This window comes from Podarcis erhardii (assembly GCF_964252035.2).
Source record: "Podarcis erhardii genome assembly, chromosome: 1".
Lineage (NCBI taxonomy): Eukaryota > Metazoa > Chordata > Lepidosauria > Squamata > Lacertidae > Podarcis > Podarcis erhardii.
Window position 1 is genome coordinate 127,328,219 of NC_138497.1, and position 17,749 is coordinate 127,345,967.

The window sequence follows — 17,749 nt, forward strand, 5'->3', positions numbered from 1 at the left end:
TGAAGTTCGCCCCCGTTCCTCGATGCAATTGAAAGTGTAACGGATAAGCAATATATAATATCATTTGAAGTGTTGACCAAAGTCACGGCAGGGACAAGACCATCGATATTTTCCAGCTAGAGGGGCCGTGTCATCCATGCAGGAAATATAGGAGACAGTGGGAAGTAAAAAAAGTGTGAGGTGTTGTTCAGGTCTGAAGATATGACATTTTGGAGAAGTACGAGTTCAGACATGAGACTTAATTCATGGACATTGTTATAAGAATTTTAAGGGCATATATATATATGTGTGTGTGTGTATACACACACACACACACACACACACACACACACACACAATAGGTAAAGGTAAAGGGACCCCTGACCATTAGGACCAGTCGTGACCAACTCTAGGGTTGCGGCGCTTATCTCGCTTTATTGGCCGAGGGAGCCGGCATACAGCTTCCGGGTCATTTGGCCAGCATGACTAAGCCGCTTCTGGCGAACCAGAGCAGCACACGGAAACACCGTTTACCTTCCCGCCAGAGCAGTACCCATTTATCTACTTGCACTTTGACGTGCTTTTGAACTGCTAGGTTGGCAGGAGCAAGGACCGAGCAACGGGAGCTCACCCTGTGACGGGGATTCGAACCGCCGACCTTCTGATCAGCAAGTCCTAGGCTCTGTGGTTTAACCCACAGCACCACCCGCGTCCCTTTATATAATAGATGTTGATAAATGTACCAAGCAAACACATACAAATATGTAAACCACATGTCTGAAACCCACAGAAAAGTCCTGAAACCATTTTCTCTCTCCCAAAATGACCTAAAATATTTCTCTGCAAGGTTGGAGGAAATGGGAAATCTCCCCATTGTCTCTTTCCCAAATCCTGTCTTGAGGGCACATTTAAGATATGAATAGGGTGTGAGCCTGTGACCTGGATTCAGGAATTGAGTAGTTATCATAACAAAAGTGTGGCCAGGATGCCCAGGTAATCCAATCAGGTAACCAGACAGGAAGAAACAACACATCCAGATTTACGCCCCTTCTCTGATGTATCTAGGGGGTGGTCTTGGGCCACACCCCTTCTGTGATATACCCTGTTTCCCCGAAAATAAGACAGTGTCTTATATTAATTTTTGCTCCCAAAGATGTGCTAGGTCTTATTTTCAGGGGAATGTCTTATTTTTCCACGAAGAAGAATATGGTACACATTTATTGTTGAACAAAAAAAAAAAAAAGGAAATTTATTACCTGTATACGATACAACGTCTTACGGTAGCTTTGGGGCCTTATATTCCGGGGTGGCCTTATTATCGGGGAGGCCTTATATTCGGGGCCGGGGCTTATATTACAGCAAGAGGCAAAACTGGAAGTAGGTCTTATTTTTGGGGAAACAGGGTATGTATGATGTTTCTGGGGGTGGTCTTGGACTCCAGGACGGGCAATTTAAAATGCCTATATAAGGGCTTGCGCGCATGGCTCGTCCCCTGGTCTCTGTTATTTTCTCCTGCTGATAGAGGGATCTACAAAAGGACTCTATATGGGCTCATGAGAAGAGAAGACTCCCTGGAAAAGACCTGATGTTGGGAAAGATGGAGGGCACAAGGAGAAGGGGACGACAGAGGACGAGATGGTTGGACTGTGTTCTCGAAGCTACCAGCATGAGTTTGACCAAACTGCGGGAGGCAGTGGAAGACAGGAGTGCCTGGCATGCTCTGGTCCATGGGGTCACGAAGAGTCGGACACGACTAAACGACTAAACAACAACATCATGGGCTCTTGGGTACCCCATAAGAGAAAAGGAGCAGCCCCCCCCATAACAACACAAACTGTTTTCCCTGTAAAAATCTCCCTGTAAAAATTGCATTTCTTTCAGGTAGAGGGTTGATTTTTCAAATGGAAAACCAGAAGATGGCGCCCTTGCAGAGGGTGGAAAGAAAACCTAGCGTTCGAGCGGTAACACTGGAATAATGCCAAACAGCCATCGCACCACAAAGTGGGCTCAAGTCCATGAAACCCTTTGCCAGAATAAATTTGCTACAACCCACTGCTGTGCTGCTTTGCTGGTAAGCAAGTCCCACGGTGTTCAATAGCGCTTCCTTCCAAGCCCGGTTGTGGCCCTAGTCTGTAAGGCATCGCGTAACAGTATGTTGGCCGTCGTTCTAAGATTAGCATGGCTCCCTGCCCCTCTGCAATTTAGCAAATAGTATTGTACCCGTGTATCTGTTTTCCTGTGCTGCAGAGACAAATCTGTCATCTTACCTTTGCAAAACATCCCCCCCCCCGTGTAATTTCAGGTGCCTGAAGTTTGCAATATCACTATGCATGCATTTTTGCTTCTAACACAATCTGGGTATTATTTTTGAATACTGTCATGAATATATTAGGGCTGCCGTACATTCACAAAATCCCAGACACCCCCGGGATTTTGATCCTGAAAATGGTGTCTGTGTGGATTTTGAAATGTCCGTTTCCCCAGACATATGGTAACCAGGATAACTTCATTTTTGGGGGGTGAAAAAAAAATTGGGGGCAAGAAAAGCTCAACAACTTTGGTCCTCTCCTCAAAGAAAGTCAACTTCTTTTGTCCGGATTGTCATTTTCTGAAATATGGCAACCCTAGAATGCATACAATAAAGCATGTAAATAGATCTGCACCTGTAAATTATCTGCGACTAGTGGGGGGTTGGGTTGCAGTGCTGTGTATTGTTACTCACTGAGTAATCTCACTGAGGTCAGTGGGGGCGACTTTGAAGGAATTATGCATGCAATCAGGCTATAGATATATAGTATTTACAAAATGGCATTATGCTATGTGTGATGCTGATTTTAATATCTTACACTGAAATAGTGTGGGCATGGTCTCTGTTTAGATAAATTAACGGGACTACAAACTGTTTCCATTTGGCTGAATCATGTCCTTATGTTTTGTGAATACAAGCCTTTTTTTGAAAGTCAAATTCACATCCAATGGAACAATTATTTTAACACAGCAATAGACTAGAGATGAATCCAGATAATGTTATAATTGGGCTGAGTAACAATTTCATTCACTTGAAAAATAAAAACATTATTTCAACCAAACTGCTTCAAATATAAATTTGGGTTGACTTGTGCTTCCGGATTTGGGTTTTGGTTACAGAAAGCCTTTTGTAAGCATTGATATTTTACTGTAGATTAGAAGATCATTCGTTGATGTGAAGGAGAAGATGTTTTGTCCAAACTTCTTCTCTGACAAACCACCATCTCTTTTTGTAGAAGTGACCAAATGATACATGTGACAGCATTCTCCTTCTAGATTCACATTGCTCTATCTAGGGAAAATTTATTCCAAAGGACAAGATTTAGCATGATCTGATTTCTTCTCCTACCCCGATTCTGCAAACTGCAATCTTCCTCAACCCTTTTAAGCAGATATGGGCACGTAACAGTGGGTGCTACTGCTGGGAGGAAGAGAAGAAGAGGAAGGGGAAGTCCATCTGTACAAGCAGGACACCACGTTGCATATATCACCCAAAATATTTCACAAAAGTACCAAGAGAGCTAAGTGCAGTTTTAAAAAACCAAGCCCGAATCATTTGCACCCTCCCGTGGCATGTTAACCCAGCACCCTGCAAATAAGGATAGGGAACAAATTAGATTCAGTTCATATTTAAAGCAAAAATTATTGAGCTCGCACTTTCCAAATTAAAATGGGAAATGAAAAAAACCATCCTTTGAAATTTGCACTTACCTGAAATTTGCTATGCTGTTCTCTAAACAGCGGTGGTTTTTTTTAATTATAAAAAAATGCATTTATTTGGTGGAAGTGTGCATAAAAAAGGACTGTATCAGCATAGTACAATACAAAAATGCCGTATGTTAGGACAAACGGCTTGCAAAAATGCCAGGCGTTCATACCAAAAATGTGTTTTATCAGGAGAAACTGGCACTGAAATGCCGAAGAATTTTCAGGAGGGTTTTCAAAGAGAACCCTTGCAAATTTCTGCAGAAACGCGGGGAACCAAATTTAAGACAGGAAAACCAAAACAAAAACGAGAAACCAAGAGAAGTGAAGCTGACAGATCCTTCCGTCCTTATCTGTGAGTCAGTTGTGGAAGGAAGGAAGCTATAATCAATGGTATAAGAAGTTACACTGCTGCAGGAATCAACGTGCGATAGTTGTTAGCACTTATTTACTGGAACATGAAGCATAAAGTTCCAGCCATAACCCAGTTTTCCACCGTCTGTTTTACAGTTCTTGTGACATCCTTCTCTCTCCATGAAACTCTTTTTCAGTTCACCCCAGAAAGCAAGTGAAGGAAACTCTGTCAAAACCAACCCCCCCCCCCCCAGGATAGCAGATACTTTCCTGGAAATTCCAGCAGGAGTGTATCATCTGATTTTTCAACCCAGTTGGTAGTTAAGGCAAAGAAAGCTCCCTCCTTAACAACTGAACACAAAAGACAAGATCCAGCCAAACTTCAGCATTTTATTTTTTTTAGCTCCCATGGAAGTCAAGCATTTGTTTTACTACCTCCTACATACCCATTGAAATTAATGGGACTTTAAAATGCTTAATATGGGCAGGATTGCGCCCCAGCATTTAAAGTATTTTATTTGGGTCGTCTACAAGACTTTTGGCTAAAGTCAGATAGTTTAATTCAGAAAACGAAAACAAAGAGAGATCTGGTTTCTAGATTTATTTATTTTTGGTTGATTAATAATATTTAAACTATTCCCCTTTGCCCATAAAGTTCTCTGATCCCTAAAAATCCCCCACCTAAATAGCCTCTTTAAAAAAGAAAGTCCTTATTCAGCTTTCTTGCATCCCATAATAACAGATGGACCGTGAGACTGTTTACTGTTCCTGCCCACAAACTTCCTGTTAGTAAACTCCTATATTATTTCTGAAACAGAAAAATTACAAAGGAGCGTCTCCGTTGATTACTGCTTACTGAGGAATCCGTGCCAGAAAGCTTCTTTTGAAAAGTAGGCTTTCTAAACAAGATCACTTGTTGCTGCGCGACATTATTTTGTCAAAGGTTCCACGAGATGCATAAAACGTCCACGCTAAGGCTAAACAGCCACATGACAAAATGGTCATAACTATAATTTGAGTTAAGGCTGTTGTAACAACTGCATGGAAGAACAAGTGAGCTGATGCCACAACTTTTAAGGCAGTATAGGTGGGGAAAATGCGCTTAGATCAACACACACAAACATGTGCATACTAGCACCATTTTATTTTTTTTGTAAAAAAGGAGAAGGGTAAAAGTACAAATGACGTACTAAAACTGCCCATTAGCTATTGGCCTCAAAGTCTTGCGCTACAAATACACGTGTCAGACTTGCAGCACAATCGGAACGATGTTTATTAAGGAAAAAACCCCTCTGGTTTCAGTGAGATATACTCACAAACAAGTACAGTGGTACCTCGGGTTACATACGCTTCAGGTTACATAGGCTTCAGGTTACAGACTCCGCTAACCCAGAAATAGTGCTTCAGGTTAAGAACTTTGCTTCAGGATAAGAAAAGAAATCAGGCTCCGGCGGCGCAGCGGCAGCAGGAGGCCCCATTAGCTAAAGTGGTGCTTCAGGTTAAGAACAGTTTCAGGTTAAGAACGGACCTCCAGAACGAATTAAGTACTTAACCCGAGGTACCACTGTATGCTTAGGATTAGAACCTAATGCTATGTGTAACAGACAGATGAGCAGGTCTCAAATTTCAGGGTTGCCCTGTGCGATGCCAAAATTTGGCTTCCCCTCCTCTCACCTTCCATTCTACATCATAGTTGTGGCACCCCATGGCTCTGTGTGCAGTGCGTTTGAGCTGATCGCGCTCCCCTAAATCCACCTCTGGCTGGATCCAGATTTAGATAGAGTTCACTGGGCAACAAAGGCCAATCACATCCTGCAGCCTACAGCCTTCCTCTCATTGGTTCCTGCTTCTTTCACATTGTTTACATGTACGGCGGGTGTTAAATGCCTGTAAATATCCTGTTTTACATGTTTGGAAGGCTAATCTCTGGGGTGGTTTGTCCTTTCACATGGCTACTTGCATACAGAACAGATGTCCCGCATTGTGCAAAACCATGATTATGTACCCTACTTGATCAGTGAATCGAGGGGGTTTTCATATCCACATTTCAGTATGATTTACCACCTTCTTGTGGGTTCAAGGAAGAGCCCATTATATTCATGATTCAGCTTCCTCATGTTCAGGTACAAGCAAGCGCATGAGGACCTCCAACAGATGATGAGTTTCATTATAAATTGTATCTGTGTATACACCATACATTCAAAGCACATTCATAACACATCCCCCCCCCAGAGAATTATGGGGACTGTAGTTTGTTTGCTGTGAGTTGTAACTCAATGAGAGGTAAACTACAGTGTCTACAATGCTTAGCAGTGGCGGTGATGGATGTGCTTCAAATGTGCTTGAAAGGCGTGGTGTCATCCCCTCCAAGATTTCTCCTGTGAAAATAGGGATGTCCCATTTCACAATGATAACTTCACTATTTATACCCCACACATCTGACTGGGTTGCCCCAGCCACTCTGGGCAGCTTCCCACATATATAAAAACATAACAAAAACTTCCCTATACAGGATTGCCTTCAGACGGCTTGGGGGTCGGATGACTCCATACCCTCCAACATTTCTCCAGTGGAAATAGGGACATCCTAAGGAAAAGTGGGACGTTCTGGGATCAAATAAAAAATCAGGATGGTTTTTCTAAATAAGGAATGTCCCTGGAAAATAGGGACATGACACCATCACTATTTGTTTTTGAGAACCAGGCTAAAACATTCTGGTTCTCCCAGACATTTGGATCTCAATTGCCTGCATATCTTTTAGTGGGATGGGGCTAAGTTTGATATATTAGTCTACATTACTTGTGCATTTTAAGTTTTCGCCTTGTTTTTAACGTTCATTTTTGTAAGTCAGTTTGAGTTTCATTTTTCTGGGGGGGAAAAGAAGAGAAACAGCAACTAATAATTATAATGTTGGGTGGTTTTTGTTTTTTTAATGACCAGGAAGCAGGGCAGAGGGAGGTGGAAAGTGATTCAGTTGGGAACAGAAATATACTTCTCACATTCCTTGAATCATGCATATCCTATGAACACATATCACCACTTTTTACACTGGTGAACAGACATGCTCAATTTTAGCCTGAAACACAATCCACTCCAAAGCACCAGCAAAGTATATCCTTTTCTCTGCTTGGACAACAGAAGCATGTTTTTTAAAAGCAGAAAACTTTAAAGCTAGGAGTTCCCTGATTCTGTTGCCATTTTTGTTACTGTGCCATTGATTGCTATTATTGATCTTACTTTCTCTTCAGATTTTGAAAAGAATGTTCTCAATACACATAAAATATGGACTGAAAATAAGGCCAACAGAATGGGGGAAAAATATATATCAAGGCAATTCCTGTATTCGAAAACCATACAGAAAGGAGCTGAAGTTATTTCCACTCCTTTCTTGTGGTAGATTATGACTGCAGTGGATCATGCCATGCAAGGAGTTTCATAGGTGTAGACTTCCAGTAATCTCCTTCGTTTGAGGGCTTCCTATAAATTGTGCATTATATAGTTCATTAGATTCATTCAACTGCGTTAGAATTTCCACTAGATCCCAGCGCAACTGACAACAACGGAAGACCAAAAGTATTTATTTCACGAATCATCCTTGAAGTACTTGATAAGCAAGTAAGAGAAGTAAAAGCAATCTGAATATTGTGTTGGAGCTGAAAATAGCAGCTCATTCAGCAAAAGTGTTCTTTTCTTTCTTAAGAAAATGATTATTAGATTTCACCAGGTATACCATAGCAGCAACACACATGTTTTACTATTTCTGCTGATCCTCACAGCTGCCGACAAGAGCTGACAATCAGATCTGAAGAATGACAAGCTTTCTTGATCCAAAAAGACTTTTTAAAAAACCATTTGCTTGAGCCGTAGCTGAAACACGACTGCGTGGTGCAGGCCCAGCGCTTTTGCAAAGTGGCATTATCAATTAACTCTTGGTTGAAGTTAAGCAAAAGCATTCTGCACGCTGGAGGCAGTGCATAATTATGCTTTAAATAGTCGCCGTCACTTCTTGCCACTATTCCGTCTTTTAAGGAGAGGATCACAGTTGCTGATTTGTGGGCAAAGCTCGTTTGGGTAGGTGGCAGTCTCTAATCACCCTTTTCCAAGCAGGCCTTCTTTGCGTATGTTTATCCCTGGATGTGCTCACAAGTAGACTGCTTCGTGACAGCATGAGAATCTAATATTATTATTGTGATGCCTGCATCTACTGACAAGAAGCTTTCCTTTTCAGTTTTCCTTTACTCCATGGAATCAGGGCAGCTGGAAAACAGAATTCCAGCACCACACACACACCGAAAGGGGAAAAAGCAGCTACCGACTCACCAAGCAGATGCAGGAACGAAAACACGAAGCAGACATGGATCTGAAATATTTTGCCAGTTACTATTGCTTCCTTTATCGGTGTATTCATCAATCTACCTAATGTGCATATATGTGACATGTTTTGATACGTGTCACCTACCAGCAGTTGTTGAATCAATCTAGTTAAATATATGATAACTAGGAACACACCTATTGGGACATGTGTATTTCTTTTGACACTGCTAAGGATCGGTTTAGCACATAAACCTGGGTTCAATTCATGCCCTGCTTGAAGATGCAAGCTCTGAGTTTCCACATATTCTGTAATGCAAGGAATAAAGAGATGGCAATAATAATAAAAAGGTATTCTGGATAAAAGGCCTAATAAAGGATTTTTGAATGGCGTCACAGATAAAAATCTGCCTGAAACAATGTAGTTGTAATGTTCTTTTGGCTAAAGGTGTATTAATTGCTTTTGCATGCATTTGGGGGGAAAGTTGTGAAGACTTTTTTTGTTTTGTATGTGTGTGTAAGAGAGAGAGACTTCCATGATATTCCCAAAGGCAAAAATAATATTAGAAGTCCTATTTAGCCAGTGGCACGTGTTCTGAGAAAAAGCAAAATGTACCTCAAGACTTAGAATAACTCCCCATTGTGGAAAATCATGAGTATTGCCACTTCAAAATACCCCCCCCTCTCCTTTTTCCCCTTCTTCGTTTCGTCATATGCCACCTTTTATTTTGGGTTTCTGGGACACTTAGTTTTGAAAGAGTTATTCCAGAGATTCATGCTATGTGCTGACAATTCTTTTCTCTCCCCCCCTTTCATTTCAAAATAGTGATATTGTGAAGTAATAATAACAACCATCCCTTTATTTATCTTCCAAGAATCTAAGATATTTTTAAATTTTTCTTCAGAAAACCTTGCCTTTATATATAGTTGGCAGTCTGCAAACATTAAAATGACTGCATTTGTACTTTTTTTTAAACTGATGTGTGAGATGTAAGTATATATGCACTGTTAGTGCAATTTGGGAAACTGTGTTTTATTTCAGTTAGCTGAATGTTTAAAAGTGTTTTTCTAGTTCCATGATTGTAAAGAGGAACATATATGTTGTTTTCACCTTTACCTATTTTGCCCAAATTATAACATTATAATAACCGAAAATAAAAAAGGAAGGGAGAGAGGAGTTTTTCTTAAGCTGCATGTTCTAATTGTTCTATCAGCTAATTAGAAATATATATATTTTTTCCAAAAAGAAAGAAAAAGGAAAGGCTATTTTGAAGAAAAAAAGAAAAAGATTTTCTTCTTTAAAAAGGGAGGGGGAAAACGTGTTTCAAGTGGGGGGTGGCGGTGGCTGGCAGCAAATTTAACTTCTGCTTACAACTCCAAGTGCCACCCCCAAATCAAGTATTAATAGCATAAACTTAAATTTAGTTTCTCATAAGTGCAGCTGTCTAGTCTATTTAATTATAGGGTTTCCACAGTAGTAATTTTTCCTTGACCTGCTCAATCTCAAAAAGTCAGGAAATTGCTTCTTTTTAAAGCTGACAATAGCACGGTATGTTTCCAAAGGGGGGAAAGAGAGAGAGAGAAATTACGGAAAACCATTACTTTAAGCATATTTAAATAGCAAGGGGAGGGGAGAGGGTGCTAATTGAAAAGTTTGCTAAAATGTGAAGTTAGTGAGCCTTGTCAACTTGTCCGTTGACAGGTAAACCGGACACGACCTCCTTCTTCATCATTACTTGGATTCCATTTCTGCCACCCACCACAATCAATTTACGTTAACATGATCTCAATCCAGTCAAAATTAAACACTCTTAAAGTTTTGTTGATTTCAAAGTGTGCGAGAACACTTCCTGGCTAGATTTCAGTAGTATCTGGGGGGGTTAAAATGTGTCTTCTAAATGAGCAAATTGTTCGTTCTTAATATTTTACAGTGCAATCACATTATGTTCAACAGGGTTGACTCCCTGGTGTGTTTAGGATTGCAGTTTGAATCATTTGTTCCTCTTCACAATTCTTAAGAAATCATAGGGCTCCAGAAACTACTACTGCGTCTTATATACCACTTAATGACCAAATGGGAGTGGCTTACAAAATGTAAAAATAAAATAAAATTATATGAACATTAAAAAATGAAAACTCTTAATTAAAAATGCACAATGATATAATGCACATTAATAAAATACTGCCATTAAAAACAAGATTCGGGTCAAGCGTTCAATGGAATTGATCTGTTATTTGGATCAGACCTCTAAACCTTTGAGTTGGCCTAGTATGTATCTTTTGCCATTTTGTGAATGGTTTTTATGCCACAGCAGTATTTTTGTGTGTGTGTGTGAATTAAAAATGAGATTTCATTTAGGAAACTGGTGAAACTGGTGAAAAAACTGGTAGAACTGCGGCGCTCATCTTGTTTTACTGGCCGAGGGAGCCGGCGTACAGCTTCAGGGTCATGTGGCCAGCATGACTAAGCCGCTTCTGGCAAAACCAGAGCAGCACACGGAAATGCCGTTTACCTTCTCGCCGGAGCGGTACCTATTTATCTACTTGCACTTTGATGTGCTTTTGAACTGCTAGGTTGGCAGGAGCAGGGACCGAGCAACAGGAGCTCACCCCGTCGTAGGGATTCGAACCGCCGACCTTCTGATCGGAAAGCCCTAGGCTCTGTGGTTTAACCCACAGCACCACTCGCGTCCCTCTAATCTGCATTACAAATGCCTAAAGAGAATTCTGGGGGAGTTGAGATTTCATTTAGGAAACTGGTGAAAAAACTGGTAGAACTATATTAGCCTTATTTTTTTCTTGAAAAAGTGGTGCTGGAACTCACCATGAACGCCTCTCTTGTTCTCTTACACAGTCGTACTTGGAAGTTGAATGGAATCCGTTCCGGAAGTCCTTTTGACTTCCAAAACATTCTGAAAGCAAAGCACGGCTTCTGTTTGGCTGCAGGAAGTTCCTGCAGCCAATCGGAAGCCGTGGAAGCGCCGTCGGACGTTTGGCTTCCAAAAATAGTTCGCAAACCAACCGAAACAGTCACAAAGTGGCCTGCAGCTGCTGTTGCTCTGGCATTGGTGGCGTGGGCTGGGCACGCACACATCTAGGGGGCCATTAGAGCATGCTCTGCTGCTGCCTCAACTCTGGATGAAATACAAGGTGTGACCAGAAAGTTTGGTGAATGATCACAGAAATCGGACAGCGAGAAATATTTGAACATACATGCCTTACAGGCCTTCAAAGTAGCCCCCCCTCTGATACAATGCACCATTGACAACATTTGGAGAACTGTTGGAAACTTCTGGAGAAGTCCTCTTTTCATAATGCTTTTAGACCCCTCGTCACAGCAGCTTTGGCCCTTTTCCTATCTGTTTCCTTAATCTACATTAAAAGGTAAAGGGACCCCTGACAATTGGGCTCAGTCGTGACCGACTCTGGGGTTGCGGCGCTCATCTTGTTTTACTGGCCGAGGGAGCCGGCGTACAGCTTCTGGGTCATGTGGCCAGCATGACTAAGCCGTTTCTGGCGAACCAGAGCAGCGCACGGAAATGCCGTTTACCTTCCCGCCGGAGCGGTACCTATTTATCTACTTGCACTTTGATGTGCTTTTGAACTGCTAGGTTGGCAGGAGCAGGGACCGAGCAACGGGAGCTCACCCCGTCGTAGGGATTCGAACCGCCGACCTTCTGATCGGAAAGCCCTAGGCTCTGTGGTTTAACCCACAGCGCCACTCGCATCCCTCTAATCTGCATTACAAATGCCTAAAGAGAATTCTAGGGGAGTTGAGATATAAAAGGGTGATTATTATAAACTATTTTGCAGTCTCCCCCCCCCCCGTTTTAACCACTTCTGCTACCAACAGTTTGTTCAAGTGGAAACATTAAGGCAAGCCCTTAGGACATAGCATCCTGTAGAAAAGCATTGACAACATGGCATTGACAACATGGTTTCATATTCACTGCACTTTGACGTCTTTCTGTGAGAACCATGTTTATGAATTGTTTATGTGAGACTAGCCTCCACTCTGGGAATATTCACTATATTCATAGGGATGCCAAAAGGAGATGATTTAAAAAAAGCAAGGAGATAATATTTTAAGCAGCCAGCTGAGGATGCCTAAAAACCGATTCTAGGGTGCAGTGGTTTCAGTAAAGCTCAGTCAAGGTCTCGTTAGTATTGGCAGAAGTGCAGGCAAATTCTTGAACAATTTCACCAGTGTCTCAAATACAGTGGTTATCTCTGGTTGCGAACGGGATCCATTCCGGAGGCCCGTTTGCAACATGAAAAGAATGCAACCCATGTCTGCGCATGCGCGGGTTGCAATTTGCTGCTTCTGCACATGCATGTGACATCATTTTGCGCGTTTGCACATACATGAGCGACGAAACCCGGAAGTAACCCTTGCCGGTACTTCCGGGTCCCCACGGGACGTATCCTGAAAGAACCTAACATGAAGCGGACATAACATGAGGTATGACTGTAGTTAGCTCTTTTCTGCAGCAGGAAGCATGCATCTTTCTGAAGGCCACCTTCCCTCCCCTGATGAAATATTATGATTATTAGCAGCAAAAGGAGGAAAAACCCCATTCTTCAGTGCTCCTTGTACCACAGCCAGGGACAAAGTTGCAAATCAACCAAATGGTTGTCTCCACTCAAAGGGAAACGATAATTAACCACATTCTCTACGAAGGAGCCTCCTAAGATTCTCCGCTCCAGATGAAAGTGGCAGAATGTCAGGAACAATGATGGAAAACCTGAGCACTTGTCTAGGAAGCTTTCCTCAAGAAACGGAAATGAATGAGACCACAGTGACATGAAAGGCTATACAAGAAAAGGGATTTCAAAACACCGCGAATCGAAAAGCAAGGTGTCATTGCTGAGAGACAAACACGTTGTGGCAAATACAACTTGCACGCTAAGGCCTTACCCGCGGAACAGCTGCTTCCTAGCAACGCAGACACTGAAGCCCCAGCAAATTTGAAGCACACCTGAGAGAAGTGAATAGAGCAATTGTGGCAGCATGAAGGGTACCAAGAAGAATTTATGCGTTGGCAAAGAGAGAGTCTGTAGGCGTACTTGAATGCAGAGCAAAGAACAAGGGGAATCCTCACTCGTTTGGTGCTGCCCCTCAAGTGGCTTTGGGCAAGTTGCCATCTCTCAGCCAAACTTGATGCTATAAACTACCAATGGTTGGACAGAATGCAGCAGATAGCAAAACAACTGAATAAAGTCTAACAGCGCAGTCATGACCACAATGGCATAGTGTTGCTCTGATGCTTCCTTTCAAAGGAGTGATGACGTCTGCCAGGGTCAGGTTGGGGTCAGCAGGCCCTGATGGAAGAGGTGGGAGAAATAATCATGCTGTTGTTGTTTAGTCGTTTAGTCGTGTCTGTCTCTTTGTGACCCCATGGACTAGAGCACGCCAGGCCTCCCTGTCTTCCACTGCCTCCCGCAGTTTGGTCAGACTCATGCTGGTAGCTTCGAGAACACTGTCCAACCATCTAGTCCTCTGTTCTCCCCTTCTCCTTGTGCCCTCCATCTTTCCCAACATCAGGGTCTTTTCCAGGGAGTCTTCTCTTCTCATGAGGTGGCCACAGTATTGGAGCCTCAGCTTCAGGATCTGTCCTTCCAGTGAGCACTCAGGGCTGATTTCCTTCAGAATGGAGAGGTTTGATCTTCTTGTTCTTCATGGGACTCTCAAGAGTCTCCTCCAGCACCATAATTCAAAAGCATCAATTCTTCGGCGATCAGCATTCTTGATGGTCCAGCTCTCACTTCCATACATAAATAAACATAGGGGGCCCTGAATGGTGGGAACCTGGGTTGGGGGAATGGGAATCTCTACCCCAACTTTGGTTGTTTTGAAAGAGGAATGCTGGCTCCCCCCGTCCAGATTTCATGTGGAGTGGAAAGCCTCAGTGGAGGCTGGGGATGGCCTTGATCCGTGAAGTGGGGAGGCAGAACAGGAGAAAGCCGTGACTGAACCCAGGAGCTGCAGTTTTGTTGCCAGAACCAGAGGCCACCTAAAGACTTCTGGGAAAAGATTTATAATGAGTTGAAAAATACATTTATTAAGAAACCAGAGGCCTTTCGACTTAGAATACTAGGACTGGAATTGCCTAAAAAAGATGTTAGACTGTTTTTGTATGCCACTACAGCGGCAAGACATTTATTAGCCCCAAACTGGAAATCGCAAGAAATACCAACAATAGAAGAATGGCAGATGAAGATGTTGGACTTTTTGGAGCTGACTGACCTGACTGGAAGAATCCGCGACCAGAAGGAAGAGGAGACACAAGAGGACTGGAAGAAATTTAAAGAATATCTAGCTAAATATTGTGATATAAGATAAATAGAAAATTCTTGGAAGTAATAAATAGGCTTAGGGGTAGAATAAGAATGTGTGGTTTGTGTGGATTGGCTTCTGGACTTGGAACTTCATCTTGGCACACTGTCTGCCAGGTAGGCCAGGGGATCAGGACACGCCAATCATGTCCTCTGCCAGTGGTGGAGGAAGTGGGGTGGGTGAAGTACCTGCAGGGGGTGCTGCCTGAGGCAGTTGCTTCACTCCACTTAATGGGTGGGCCTGCCATGCATTGAACATGCAGTCACAATTCAGACCAACCTTACAACCTTACCTTCTCTCCCTATTCCTAATCAATATAATCTTACTTTGTGTATATCGTTAAACCCTAGTTCCTAGGGTAAGAAGTACAGTGGAACCTCGGGTTAAGTACTTAATTCGTTCTGGAGGTCCGTACTTAACCTGAAACTGTTCTTAACCTGAAGCACCACTTTAGCTAATGGGGCCTCTTGCTGCTGCCGCGCCGCCAGAGCACGATTTCTGTTCTCATCCTGAAGCAAAGTTCTTAACCTGAAGCACTATTTCTGAGTTAGCGGAGTCTGTAACCTGAAGCGTATGTAACCTGAAGAATATGTAACCTGAGGAACACTGTACCGTATTTTCTCATCTATAAGACACCCCTATGTATAAGATGCCCCCTATTTTTGGGTACTCCGATTGAAGAAAATGGGGGGAGATGGCCCCTGTGTATAAGACGCCCCCAAATTTTGGACATTATTTGTTTAGGAAAAAACCCTAGTCTTATACACAGAAAAATACAGTATTTGGAAGGAGGAAAGCAATGTAGACCTGCAGGCTGAGGTGCAAGCGGGACTCCCAGGATGGATCTACACCCATCTTTTAAAACGTTTATAGAATGATATTAAAAATATCATTCAAAAACGTCAAGACATTTGATTTCTCTTTCCCTTCCTCTTCCACAAGGTCTGCCCCCGTTTGTGGATGGGGAAAGCTCTTGAGTGCCCTCTGATATCACATTTTAATAACACATTTTTTAACATTAAAAAAGAATTTCATGTGGCTATATGGTTTTCAGAACCAATCCTTAACTCCTTTTTAGCGTTAAAAATTGTAAGTGTAGACCTGCCTCTAGCCTACTGCACTTAAATAAAACTGTTCATGTTTGAGTTTACCTGAGGTGCTTGGAGTCTATTTCCAGGAAAGGCAGTTCTGCTGGGCAACACCACACACTTAATGTCTCATCAGAAACTTCTTGCAGTCAGCAGATAGCTCCTGATGGCTTCAGAGAGGTTTAGACAGAACTTTAGTGGCTGTCAAAACTGGATGAGTTTGAGCGTGTAAATTTATCAGAAAAAAGTTCAGGCCTAATCTTGCAAACCTCTATTTTAAAAAACCAAATCCTGCAAATCACCTGAGGAATTTACTGAAAAAGAAACGCACGTCTACTTGGAAGCAAGTCCCACTGTGCATAATGCGAGTTTAGAAATGGAGCCTTCGACAGGTAATGTCCTTGGAGCATGGATTATTATTATTTTTGCCGTGAATGTAGTTACAGTTTCCGAATGAAGCATAGTAGCAATATGAGAGTAAAACTGTTTCCCCCCAATTCAAGTTGCCAAGATGGTATTTTCACTGAAATTTGGAAATCTGTAAGAGGGGGAAAAAATGCCTTTTCCCCTTCCAATAATCTGTTCAGTGAACAAGCTGCAAAAATTAGTTCTGTATTCCCCCTCCCCTCACCCTGTGTGATATAGCAGACGGCAAATTTCCATTTAAAAGAATAAGTGGAGAAGCTGCTGGCAAGGAACTTGCTTGTCTTCAAGTCTTATAATGGATACAGCAAGACTTTTTTATATTCCACTCAAGCAGAAATCAAATGGAAAGAGGGCAAGACTGAAGTAGGGTCACAGGCATCAATCATTTCCGACTTAACGTTATTATTATTTTTAATTTAGCAATTGGAAGTGTGTGAGGGAATTTTTTCCCTTTCGGCTTATTACTTTTGTAACTAGTGGGAGAGTCACACTTAGTGTTTGAAAGGTATCTTTAGGAGGGTCCCGAAAACTCTTCACAAATGTTAAGTCTTTCCACATTTGGTATTATTTGTGTATTCGAAAGAGAACACTTTACGTGATCCTGCCTACAAGTATCAGACAAGGTCTGTGACCCAAGTAAGGTACGTCCCTCTCTGCCTATCCCTCGTGGTCCATCCATGGATGACAATGTGAATCTGCACGTATAGATCTAGCATGGAAAAAACACAATTGCTTGTTGTACTGCTTATCAAGTAGAAATTATCTCCTCAGAAGTAATATCGAAGTGAGGTGCAAGAATTTAAAGTGCAACTATACACATAAAAATAAAATACAGTGAAAAATCATTGTAAACCAATCCTTCTGAAGGGTCATATTCATAGCTCCGGGACACGGGTGGCGCTGTGGTCTAAACCACTGAGCCTCTTGGGCTTGCAGATTAGAATTTGGTGGTTTGAATCCCTGCGACAGGGTGAGCTCCCGTTGCTCTGTCCCAGCTCCTGCCAACCTAGCAGTTTGAAAGCATGCCAGTGCAAGTAGATAAATAGGTACCGCTCCGGCGGGAAGGTCAATGGCGTTTCTGAGCGCTCTGGTTTCTGTCACGGTGTCCCGTTGCGCCAGAAGCGGTTTAGTCATGCTGGCCACATGACCAGGAAAGCCCTCTGTGGACAAACGCCAGCTGCCTCAGCCTGAAAGCGAGATGAGCGCCTTTCACTGTACTTAACCATCCAGGCGTCCTTTACCTTTTTGCCTTACTCATAGTGCATATTTGAAGCACACTTAACACACATTTAAAGCACATGGCTTGCCCTCTTGTATCCTGGGCACTGTAATTTGTTTAGGGTGCTAGGGACTGTAGCTCTGCTGGGGTGGGCAACCTACAGGGCCCGGTGTTCTTTGGAGGAAGCCATGTCAGTTACATGTTCAAATGTATGGTACCGCTGGTACCGGGCCTGCTGTGAAGAAGAGGGATGAAAAGGGAGGACCCTGATGTTGGGATGTACATTGAAAATGTACATTGCAG